Here is a 12971-nt window from a genome sequence, read left to right as displayed (position 1 = left end):
GTTTTTTGGACAGGGGCCTGTTTGATGGGATCGATGAAACCCAGCATTACAGGGTTGTGGTGTCTTATAGTGGAGATCTCCTTTCTCTCAAGGTCACTAAGGCCCCAGTTTGTCATGAAATAGCTCCATTTCCCTTTCACATTTGTCTTGTTGAGCTGCATTTCTTACCTGCTTATGGAGACAAGAAATGGAAAATCTGAATTTCATAGACCAAAGTAGTTCTTAACTTTGGTTTGGTATTTTTAACTCTATGTAATTCTGAATACATGAATTATTCACCGAGTCAATAAGTATCCATTGGATGGCTACCATGTGCCAAGTAATGTTTTAAGAATTATGAACGCTATGTGATTGAACAAGATAAAGTAAACGATGAGAAGAGGATAAATTGTAAATGCAGGGAAAATACTTTCTTATAAATGATTTGGTATATCAAGTCTCATTCCTGAGGTAATCATGCCCTCTTGTGGCTCTAGACTGCTGTCAAACCAGTCCTTCATTTCTTTTGGAATTCAGGGTGCTTATTAGGAAATGCCATGACATATTTCCATGTTAACATTAAATTATAACATAGAAATTCACATTACGTAAACTTTCAACTTACTCTATACTCTAGGATATAGATTTCCAAGAAAAAAATTTACTTTTAATCCAGTTTTTTCTTTTCTGTTGGGAAAATAACATTAATTTGGTGATAGAACATCTGTGCGTGTGTGTGTGTGCGTGTGCGCGTGCGCGTGTGTGTGCGTGTGTGCTTGCGTGTGTGTGCGCGTGTGCGTGCGTGTGTGTGCGTAGTTTATTCATGGTACTTATATAGTGTAAAGTCACTAAGAACACAGGATCAGTGAATATTGAACCGCTGCTCTCAGAAAAAATATAGAGTTCGGTGTCTATTTTTGTCAACTCATCAGTACATCTATGTCATGTATTTTCTGTTTAAAGACACTGTATTAAATACATATTGTTGGTTCATTAACATTATAAGATTCACTAAAGCCAATAGCACCATAGCTCATGCCTGAAGGAAGTTTATCAGACACACGTACTTTCTCCATTAGGCACATCACAGCCTTCCTGTTCTTGTGAACAGCAGACAGCACATCAGCATCAGCCCTGCATGTGGGGAGCATTTTATTTTATTTATTTTATTTTATTTTTAAAGGTTTATTTATTTATTTATTTATTTATTTATTTATTTGAAAGAGAGATAGTGAGAGAGAGAGAGCGTGAGCAGAAGCAGGGGGAGGGGTAGTATAGGGAGAAGCAGGCTCCCCGCTGAGCAGGGAGCCCAACATGGGGCTCGATCCCAGCACCCTGGGATCATGACCTAAGCCGAAAGCAGGTGCTTAACCAACTGGGTCACCCAGGTGCCCCCGTGGGGAGCATTTTAAACAGTGAACTCAGCAACAGAAAAGCATAGAACACACACAAAAAACCTCTTGCCCTAAATGTACCACAAAAAGGACAATTGTTTAGTGTACGGAAAGAGAGGCAAGAAGGCGGAGAATCGGCTTGCTTGCCCTCTGCTGGGAACACATGCCTCAGGCAACTCAAATTGTTGTCACTCTGTGCATGTCCAGGAATGACCACGGAAGTCTCACAGAGCATTGATTTTAAGGGAGCAAGTACATTTTAGCAAATAAGTGAATTTACAGATACACGAGTAATGAAGGTCAGTGGTACACGTGATCCTTTCTGAGAGATTTAGGAATCTGAGGTTAGGAAAAAGCTCAAGAATAGCTATGTTTTTTTACCCTACCAAACAAAACAATATAAAATTTTTAAAAAGTTACACTCTTATTCTTAAATAGAGTCAAAGGACCAATTGAAGTGATAATTGTCTTCATCTCTACTTTGAAGAAAAGACCATACCTTGGGTCTTGTATTTAATTTATCTCTGCACACTTTCAGAAGAGTATTGGCCGGGTGGATGTCTGTGCTATATTGTTCATTCCCAAAAATGCAACTTGAAGGTAAAGATAATTCAACTGTAACAAATTTGAGAAAAAAAACTATGTTGCTGTTAGCATATTGAAAGAATCACTCATAACTCATGTTAATAATATTTGTTATTTTTGGTGGTTAAGATAAAGAAGAGGATAATATCTTGAGCCAAACTCTCTAAATCGGAATCTCAATTCAGCCACTAACTAACATGTGTGACTTTTCCAATAACCTAACCCCTCTGCGCATTAACATCTCCATCTATAAAATGAATATAATAGGGCACCTGGGTGGCTCAATCAGTTAAGCGTCTGCCTTTGGCTCAGGTCATGATGCCAGGGTCCTGGAATCGAGTCTCGCATCGGGCTCCCTGCTCGGCTGGGAGTCTGCTTCTCCTCCTGCTCCCTCTCCCCTCGCTCGTGCTCTCTTTCTCTCTCTCAAGAATAAATAAATAAAATCTTTCAAAAAACCCCAAGTATAATATGTCTATCTCTATAGCCAGTTTTCTTCTTAAAATATTTGGCAAATTATGAACCTTGCCAGGGCAAGATACTGTAAAATAAGCCAAAGACTTCTGAAAAGTAGAACAGAGTTTTTGTAGCCTACTGATGTTAAAGAGACAAAGATTTGATTCTAGAGCTCACCAAAGAGGTCTCCAGAGAACAGACTCTATGTTGAAAGCCCTGGAGGGCTATCTCAGGAACAGGGTGAATAGACAGAGGCTGTACCTTAGCAAAAATGAAATCTATACTCAACTCAGCTCAGCATCTTGTTAGGACTGAAGTGTTCTAACTTCACTCTATTCTGCCTACCAGAGAAAAAGATATGATATGGAGCCTCTCTAGTTTTCATATGGCTGAAATGACTGAAAACAAAGATAAAAGGTCCAATAAACACAGGTGATCCCCAGGTGATCAGAATATTGGAGTTAACAGATAAAAACTATAAAATGGGCATGATCTAGATAGTTAAGTAAATTGAAGAAAAGAGGGGGAAATTGAAAACATTTCCCTGAAAGATGGAAATTCTAGTACGAGAAGAACACAATACCTTCAACGAGGAACTCTAGGGCTAGTTTTAAGAACAAATTAAACACAGTAAAAGGACAGTCAGCTGAAAGCCACATCAATACAACATATCCAAAATGGAGGACAGAGAGAAAAAAAGAAGAAAACACAAAAAGAAGTTTGAGAGACACGTTGAACATAGTGGAAACTCCAACATGACTTACTTTGGAGTTCCAGAAGCAAAAAGAGAAAAAATCAGGGAGAAGCAATTTTTGTAAAGAAAATAGTTAAGAATTTCCTCCAAATTACGAAGTCAACTAACGGATACATTTGAGAAGTTCTAAAATTCTCCAACAGGATAAACAAAAATAAAACTACCCTTAGCAGGGTGCCTGGATGGCTCAGTAGGTGAAGCATCCGACTCTTGATTTCGGCTCAGGTCATGATCTCAGGGTCCTGAGATGGAGACCCGTGTCAGGCTCCACGGTCAATGCAGAGTCTGCTTTTCCCTCTTTGTCCCCCCACTTGCTCTCTCTCTCTCTCTCATAAATAAATAAATAAAAAAATAAATAAATAAATAAATAAATAAAATCTTTTTAAAAACAGTAGTAGATTCACAAATGGAATGACAGAAATTAAAATGACTGCATTTGAAATACAGAAAACACCGTAAGGTGACTATCACAATAACGTTGAGTAAAAGAGCTCAGACACTAACTATTATATAGCAGGCATGACTGCATGTATATAAAGTTTCAAAACGGGCCAAAATACTCTGCAGTGTAGAGTCAGCACAAATGGTTACCCTGGGGAGAAAGAAGTCTCTGAGGACGCCAGGTGGCTTCAGTGGTGGTGACATTTTTGCGTTCTTACCTGCATATTGGTTACATAGGTGTGTTGATTTCATGAAAATCCATCCATCTGTACACTTGTGACAAACTTTTTGTGTTTCTATTGATAGTTCAATAAAACTTTTGCTTACAAAATAGTGCTTATCATTCATCAGTTTGTTGGGAATATTACTTCCTTTAACACAAGTTCTCAGAACACTGTTTACCTGTTTACTGGTATGTGTTATTTTTGAACACCATGACTACTTGTGCTGCCTTTGTGTACTTCCATATTATTTTACTTGTAACAAAGGGCAGGTACTACTTTTGTGACTCCAAAAAACCAATAAATCAAAAAATTATTTTCGAGCATATAGATTGATTTCTTCTTCCTTCCTTCCTTCTTCCTCCCTCCCCCCCTTTCTTTTTCTCTTTCTTTCCCCTTTTTTAAGAGAGGGAGAGAGCATGCATGAACAGGGGACAGGGGCAGAGAAAATCTGAAACAGACTCCATGCTGAGTGCAGAGCCTGATGCGGGGCTCGATCTCACCACCCTGAGGTCATGACCCAAGTGGAAATCAAGAGTCAGATGCTTTGCCCACTAACTCACCCAGGCGCCCCTAGATTGATTTCTTGAACAGAAATTTTATCTTCATCACAAGCGTAACTTTATATGTTTCAATGTCATCTTAGTTTCTGAAATAATAATGCTATATATTTGACATTGTCTTGCAGCCCAGAGACTGTAAACCTCAGTTCCTTCTAAGAACTGACAGGGCTAATGATACATTTTTTATTGGGATGCTATAGGAGTAAATAAAGTAATTTGTGTAAAACCTCAATATATCTCATTATTAATGTTGATACTAATATCATAGTCATGTTTTTATGTAATTTTGAAACTTCCAAGTACTTTCACAAGTCTTTTCCCATTCAATCCTTGAGTCATTCCTAGAAGGTGTGATTATATATATTTTACAAAGATGGAAATTGAATTATATTTATTTAAGAATGCAGTACAGCGATTATAGACAATAATCATATCATATTACAGTCATCAAACTTGGCGAGAGTCTAGATCTTAATTGTTCTAGCCACAAAAAAGAAATTATTTATTTTTATTTTTTTAAAGATTTTATTTATGTATTCGACAGAGATAGAGACAGCCAGCGAGAGAGGGAACACAAGCAGGGGGAGTGGGAGAGGAAGAAGCAGGCTCATAGCGGAGGAGCCTAATGTGGGGCTCAATCCCAGAACGCCGGGATCATGCCCTGAGCCAAAGGCAGACGCTTAACCGCTGTGCCACCCAGGCGCTCCACAAAAAAGAAATTATTATTACGCAAAGTGATAGAAGTGCTTTGGCCACAATGCTAATCATATTAGAGTATATAAAATGTATCAAAGCAACATGTTGCACACCTTAAATTAGCACAGTATGTCAAATATATTTCATTAAAAAAAGAAACCATCCAAAAAAACAGAATGCTCAACTGGCTATTGGCAAAATTTTAACAAGAAGCTAAGTATCTAGATTCCTTGGTAAGCATGTTCTCATCACCTGACATACTTAGAACTCAGGTTTGAACCCAAGGAGTTGGCTTTGCAACAATTTTTTACTTTTTAATTTTTTTTGTTATGGTAATTAATGCTACTAACTTTCCATCAAAGACTCCTTTACAGCAGATTTCTTTCTCCAGGATTTTTTTCATATTCTAAAATTTGAGAATACAGTGTAATTTCACTGACCATGGGAGAAATACAACTGACCTTTGAACAACGTAGGGGTTAGGGGTGGTGACCCCCTGTCCAATGGAAAATCCATGTATAACTTTTGACTCCCCAAAATCTTAACTACTACTACTACTATTGATTGAAAGCCTTACTAGTAACATAAATAGTTCATTAACATATATTTTGTGTTATATGTGTAATATACTGTATTCTTACAATAAAGTAAGTTAGAGAAAGAAAATGTGATTAAGAAAATCACAAAGAATATGCACTTCTAGTACTGTATTGTATTTATTTAAGAAATCCACATATAGGTGGATCTGTGCAGTTCAAATCTATGTTGTTCAAGAGTGAGTTGTATTTCCAAGTTTCCATAACAAAATGAGCCATTATTCTTTTGCCCACAAATTGTTTTGAAGACTTAGGGCAATTTGTAGAGTAGGTGAACTTTTCCCTTTTTCTCTTCTTTCAGTCTCTCTCATGTATTTTTCAAGATGTCCAGTTATTTTGTGATGCCCTGACTTCTCCTTTCATAGTGGAAATGAATAATCATTATCTTTCCAAAGATATTTTTCTTAATTTTCTAATAGTGAAATGTGAGCTATTTGGCCACTGAGAAAAGTTAAAAGTCTACCTGGAGCTGCTCACTGAGGCAAGCACTTACCTTGTCATGAGGACTTCAACTTTGCTTTTCCAACTGGATATTCTTTTTGCTGTGACGTGTTAGGTCATGCCCAGAAATAATGCCTAAACAGGTTTCTCTTTGAGCCTGGTTTTGTGTAAGAGAATTTTCACTAGTTTCAGGTAGTAAATTATCAATCTCAATCAATAAGCTTTTCCTCAAACTTAGATTTTGAGGATTGGGACAAGATGGGTTATCTCATGCAATAGTTTTGTTCTTGTTCGAAGAGAAAGAGAATTGGTGTTTTATGTCAACTTGTGCTTCCGGAATGGATCAACAGAAATAGTACCTAGAATGTTCTGTTTGTTTGTTTTTTTTAATTAATAATGATTTTTTATTATATTATGTTAGTCACCATACAGTACATCCCCGGTTTTCGATGTAAGGCTCGATGATTCATTAGTTGTGTATAACACCCAGTGCACCATGCAATACGTGCCCTCCTTACTACCCATCACCGGTCTATCCCATTCCCCCACCCCCTCCCCTCTGAGGCCTCAGTTTGTTTCTCATAGTCCATAGTCTCTCATGTTTCATTCCCCCTTCTGATTACCCCCCCTTTCTTTATCCCTTTCTTCCCCTACTGATCATTCTAGTTCTTATGTTCCATAGATGAGAGAAATCATATGATAGTTGTCTTTCTCTGCTTGACTTATTTCACTAAGCATTATCTCCTCCAGTGCCGTCCATGTTGTAGCAAATGTTGAGAACTCATTCTTTCTGATTGCTGAGTAATATTCCATTGTATATATGGACCACAACTTCTTAATCCAGTCATCTGTTGCAGGGCATCTCGGCTCCTTCCACGATTTAGCTATTGTGGACATTGCTGCTATGAACATTGGGGTGCATATGGCCCTTCTCTTCACTACGTCTGTATCTTTGGGGTAAACACCCAGTAGCGCAATGGCTGGATCATAGGGTAGCTCAATTTTTAACTTTTTAAGGGACCTCCACACGGTTTTCCAGAGTGGCTGTACCAACTTGCATTCCCACCAACAATGTAGGAGGGATCCCCTTTCTCCACATCCTCTCCAACAATTGTTGTTTCTTGCCCTGTCTATTTTTGCCATTCTAACTGGCGTAAGGTGGTATCTCAGTGTGGTTTTGATTTGAATTTCCTTGATGGCTAATGATTTTGAACATTTTTTCATGTGTCTGTTAGCCATTTGTACGTCTTCATTGGAAAAGTGTCTGTTCATATCTTCTGCCCATTTTTTGATTTGTTTATTTGTTTCTCGTGTATTGAGTTTGAGAAGTTCTTTGTAGATCTTGGATACCAGTCCTTTATCTGTAGTGTCATTTGCAAATATATTCTCCCATTCCGTGGGCTGCCTCTTAGTTTTTCTGACTGTTTCCTTGGATGTGCAGAAACTTTTAATCTTGATGAAGTCCCATAAATTCATTTTATCTTTTGTTTCTCTTGCCTTTGGGGATGTGTCATGAAAAAGGTTGCTTTGGCTGGTGTCGTAGAGGTTGCTGCCTATGTTCTCCTCTAGAATTTTGATGGATTCCTGTCTCACATCGAGGTCTTTCATCCATTTGGAGTTTATTTTTGTGTATGGTGTGAGATAGTGGTCAAGTTTCATTCTTTTGCATGTAGCTGTCCAATTTTCCCAGCACCATTTATTGAAGAGACTGTCTTTTTCCCACCGGATGTTTTTTCCTGCTTTATCAAATATTAGTTGCCCAAAGAGCTGAGGGTCCATTTCTGGGCTCTCTAATCTGTTCCATTGGTCTATGTGTCTGTTTTTGTGCCAGTACCATGCTGTCTTTGTGATCACAGCTTTGTAGTACAGCTCGAAATCCGGCATTGTGATGCCCCCAGCTTTGTTTTTCCTTTTCAACAGTTCCTTGGAGATTCGGGGTCTTTTCTGGTTCCATACAAATTTAAGGACTATTTGTTCCAGTTCTTTGAAAAACGTTCTCGGTATTTTGATCGGGATAGCATTGAAAGTGTAGATTGCTCTGGGTAGCATGGACATTTTAACTATGTTAATTCTTCCGATCCATGAGCATGGAATATCTTTCCATCTTTTTATGTCTTCCTCAATGTCTTTTAAGAGTGATTTATAGTTTCTAGAATAAAGGTCCTTTACGTCTCTGGTTAAGTTAATTCCAAGGTAACGTATGGTTTTTGGTGCTATTGTAAATGGGATGGATTCCCTGATTTCTCTTTCTTCGTTCTCGTTATTCGTGTACAGAAATGCAACTGATTTCTGAGCATTGATTTTGTATCCCGCCACGTTACTGAATTGCTCAATAACTTCTAATAGTTTGGGAGTGGCTTCTTTTGGGTTTTCCATATAGAGTATCATGTCGTCTGCGAAGAGAGACATTTTGACTTCTTCTTTGCCGATTTGAATACCTTTGATCCCTTTTTGTTGTCTGATTGCTGTTGCAAGGACTTCTAGTACTATGTTGAATAATAGTGGCGAGAGTGGGCATCCTTGTCGTGTTCCTGATCTTAAGGGAAAGGCTTCCAGCTTTTCCCCGTTGAGAATAATATTTGCAGTAGGCTTTTCATAGATAGCTTTTATGAGATTGAGAAATGTACCTTCTATTCCTACACTCTGAAGGGTTTTAATCAGGAAAGGATGCTGTATTTTGTCAAATGCTTTTTCGGCATCGATTGAGAGGATCATATGGTTCTTGAGTCTTTTCTTGTTGATATGATGTATCACGCTGATTGATTTGCGAATATTGAACCACGCTTGCATCCCAGGTATGAATCCCACTTGATCGTGGTGGATAATCCTTTTAATGAACTGTTGGATTCTATTAGCAAGTATCTTGTTGAGGATTTTGGCGTCCATATTCATTAGGGAAATCGGTCTGTAATTCTCCTTTTTGAGGGGGTCTTTGCCTGGTTTGGGGATCAAGGTAATATTGGCCTCATAGAATGAGTTTGGTAGCTTTCCTTCTGTTTCTATTTTTTGAAATAGCTTTAGGAGAATAGGTATTATTTCTTCTTTGAATGTTTGGTAGAATTCCCCAGGAAAACCGTCCGGGCCTGGAGTTTTGTTATTTGGAAGGTTGTTTATCACTGACTCAATTTCTTCATAATTAATTGGCCTGTTTAAGAAATCAATTTCTTCCTTTTTCAATCTTGGTAGTTTATAGGTTTCCAGGAAGGATTCCATCTCTTCCAGATTGCTTAGTTTATTGGCATATAGCTGTTGATAAAAATTTCTAATAATCCTTCCAATTTCAATGGTGTTCGTCGTGACCTCTCCTTTTTCATTCATAATTTTAATAATCTGGGTCCTTTCTCTTTTCTTTTGGATAAGTCTTGCCAGTGGTCTGTCAATTTTATTGATTCTCTCCAAGAACCAGCTTCTAGTCCTGTTGATCTGCTCTACTGTACTTCTGGTTTCTGCTTGATTGATTTCAGCTTTAATTTTGGTCAACTGCTTCCTCGTGCGTGGATTAGGCCTGTCCCTCTGTTGCTGTTCCAGCTTCTTGAGGTGAGAATATAAAAACTGCATTTTAGATTTTTCTATTCTTTTGAGTGAGGCTTGGATGGCTATGTATTTCCCCCTTAGGACTGCCTTTGCAGTATCCCCTAGGTTTTGGACTGTTGTATTTTCATTCTCATTGGTCTCCATAAATTGTTTAATTTGATTTTTGATTTCCTGGTTTATCGAGTCATTCCTGAGCAGGATGGTTCTTAGTCTCCAAGTGTTTGAGTTTCTTCCAAATTTTTCCTTGTGGTTGAGTTCCAATTTCAGAGCGTTGTGGTCTGAGAATATGCAGGGGATAATTTCAATCTTTTGGTATCGGCTGAGACCTGTTTTGTGTCCCAGAACATGGTCTATTCTTGAGAATGTTCCATAGGCATTAGAATAGAATGAGTATTCTTTGGTTCTGGGGTGTAGTGTTCTATATATATCTAAGAGGTCCAACTCGTCGAGTATGGCATTCAAAGCCTTTGATTCTTTGCTTAGTTTTTGCCAGGGTGTTCTGTCTATTTCTGAGAGTGGAGTGTTGAGGTCCCCTACTATTAATGTATTTTTATCTATATGTCTCTTTATTCTGGTTAAGAGTTGGCTTGTGTATCTTGCTGCTCCCCTGTTGGGGGCATATATATTTATAATTGTCATATCCACTTGTTGAATACTTCCCTTAAGAATAATATAGTGCCCTTCTGCATCTCTAACTATAGTCTGTAGTTTAAAATCCAATTTATCTGATATGAGAATTGCTACCCCAGCTTTCTTTTGAGGTCCATTTGCGTGAAAGATGGTACTCCATCCCCTTACTCTCAGTCTGAATGCATCTTTGGGTTCGAAATGAGTCTCTTGTAGACAGCAAATGGATGGGTCATTTCTTTTTATCCAATCTGCAACCCTGTGGCGTTTGAAGCCAGAATTTAAACCATTAATGTTCAGGCTGAGTACTGAGAGATATGCTTTTAATTCTGCCATGTTGTCAGTAAAGTCTTTGTTTGTATTGGCTGTGACTTTCTGTTTTGTATCACTCTTGGGGCCTTTTTACTTTTATAGAACCCCCCGTAATACCTCCTGTAGGGCTGGTTTCGTGGTTACGAAATTGGCTAGTGACTGTCGATTCTGAAATGTCTTTATTTCTCCATCAATTCTGAATGACAGCCTTGCTGAATAAAGGATCCTTGGCTGCATGCTTTTCTCTGAAAGAGCTTTAAAAATGCTCCCCCAACCCTTTCTCTCATTCCAGGTCTGTGTAGACAGGTCTGATGTAATTCTGATGCCTTTGCCTTGGTACGTGAGAAATTTCTTTGCCCTGGCCGCTTTCAATACTGTATCCTTGGATCTCATATTTGCGAAATGCACTATGACGTGACGTGGTGTAGGTCTGTCATGGTTGAGCTTGGGAGGGGTCCTCTCTGCCTCTTGGACACGAATTTTTGTTTCCCTTGCTAGATTAGGGAAGTTTTCAGCTACAATTTGTTCAAATATCTCTTCTAGACCTCTGTTTTTCTCCACCCCCTCGGGGATGCCGATGATTCTAACATTGGATCGTTTCGTTGAGTCAGTAATCTCCCGTAGCCAACATTCGTGGGTGTGGATTTTCTTAAGACCATCTTCTATTTTTATTTTTTCCTCTATTAACCCATCCTCCAATTCACTAACCCTTTCCTCCGCTTCCGTGACCCTGGCCGTCAGAGCCTCTAGTTTTGCCTGCATTTGGCTCATAGAATTTTTAATTTCTGTCAAATTCGCTCTCATTTCCGCCCTTAGGGATTGTATATTCTCAGTAATATTTTCCTGAATACTTTTTTCAAGTCTACTCATTATCTTGACCATTGTTACTCTGAATTCCATTTCTGATAATTTGGTTACATCCATATCCGTTACTTCTGTGGCAGAGGCCACTGACTCACTGTCTTTTCTTTGCTGGGGGGGGCTTCTCCTTCTTGTCATTCTGATGAAGAGAGGTTGCGGGGTTTCCAGAGCCCAAAATTATTGACTGGGTCCCAGGCCGTGCCCCTTGTTTTATAGGGATCTTAGAGATGTGGGCTTCTTCTTTAAAGATTTTATTTATTTACTTATCTGAGAGAGGGAGACAGACAGTCAGCAAGAACGAAACAGAAGCAGGGGAGTGGGAGAGGAAGAAGCAGGCTCCCAGCGGAGGAGCCCGATGAAGGACTCCTTTCCGGAACGCCGGGATCACGCCCTAAGCCGAAGGCAGGCGCTCAATGACGGCGCCACCCAGGCGCCTCCGATTGTGGGCTTCTTGATTTTTCAGCCTGCCTTCTGTGTTCTGGGGGAGGGGCCTGCCGCGCCGATACTCAGGCAACCCTGTTTGGTTAGAGTCTCCATGTCCCCTGCGAGGGAGGATGGGGATGGGCACTCTCTGAGCCGGTATTTCCAGGCTTTTGTTCTCTGGCGGCTTTCCCTGGCGGCCGGCTATGCCTCTTCTGAGGGTCAGAGCAGCAGAGGCTGCATTGTCGCAGAACAGAGGGATTGCGGCCCGTTCTCCACTGATGTTCTGGCCACTTTAACTGTTTCTGTTGGTGCTGCTCAACCCTGCAGCGTCCCGGGATGTGCGCCCCACACCCGGCGTCCCTGCCCTCACTTCCAGGGCCGGCGCGTCTCTGTCCTTTGTGTTTCTAATGCCGCCAGCCACCGGCCGCCCCGCGCGCTCCCGGGTCTCCCGGTCTCAGTCTATGCCCGGTGAGCACACCTCGATTCCGGAGTTTCGTGAGAAGCCTGGTGGCGTGCGCACCCGGTTCAGGGTCTCAGTCTGCTGTTTCGCGGGTGCCGACCACGAGTCCGCCCGCTCCCCCGTGCAGGTGGCCCGCCAGCCGCCAGCCGCCCCGCGCGTGCTCCAGGAGCTCCCGGTCTCAGTCTGGATCCCGTGAGCACACCGGGATTCCGGTGTTCCGGGAGATGCCTGGTGGCGCGCGTTCACGGCTCACGGTCTCAGTCCGCTCTCTCGCGGGTGCCCTCTGTGAGTCCGCCCGCTCCCCCGTGCAGGTGGCTGCCGCTTCCCGGAGCCCAAACGCGGCGGCTCCCTCCCCCTTCCTTTTATCTTCCGATATCCGTGCACGGTTTACAGCTCCCCTCTTCGTACCTCAATACTCAGCGCTGGAGATGTTCATTTGTAGAGATCCAGATGCGTCATCCTGCGTCTCAGGCTGATTCCGTGGTTATTTAGGCTGGTCTGGTACCTATCCAGCTCGACTCAGGGGACCGGCTGAAAAAGGGGTCCCCTACTCCTCCGCCATCTTAACTCCTCCCTAGAATGTTCTGTTTGAAATAAATTTACCAATCAACAAAATGAAATCATTTAGTCT

The sequence above is a fragment of the Ursus arctos genome, unplaced genomic scaffold (genome assembly GCF_023065955.2).
Source record: "Ursus arctos isolate Adak ecotype North America unplaced genomic scaffold, UrsArc2.0 scaffold_26, whole genome shotgun sequence".
In the NCBI taxonomy this organism is placed as follows: Eukaryota; Metazoa; Chordata; class Mammalia; order Carnivora; family Ursidae; genus Ursus; species Ursus arctos.
The sequence above is the reverse complement of the archived record's forward strand: the minus strand, read 5'-3'. Positions refer to the sequence as shown.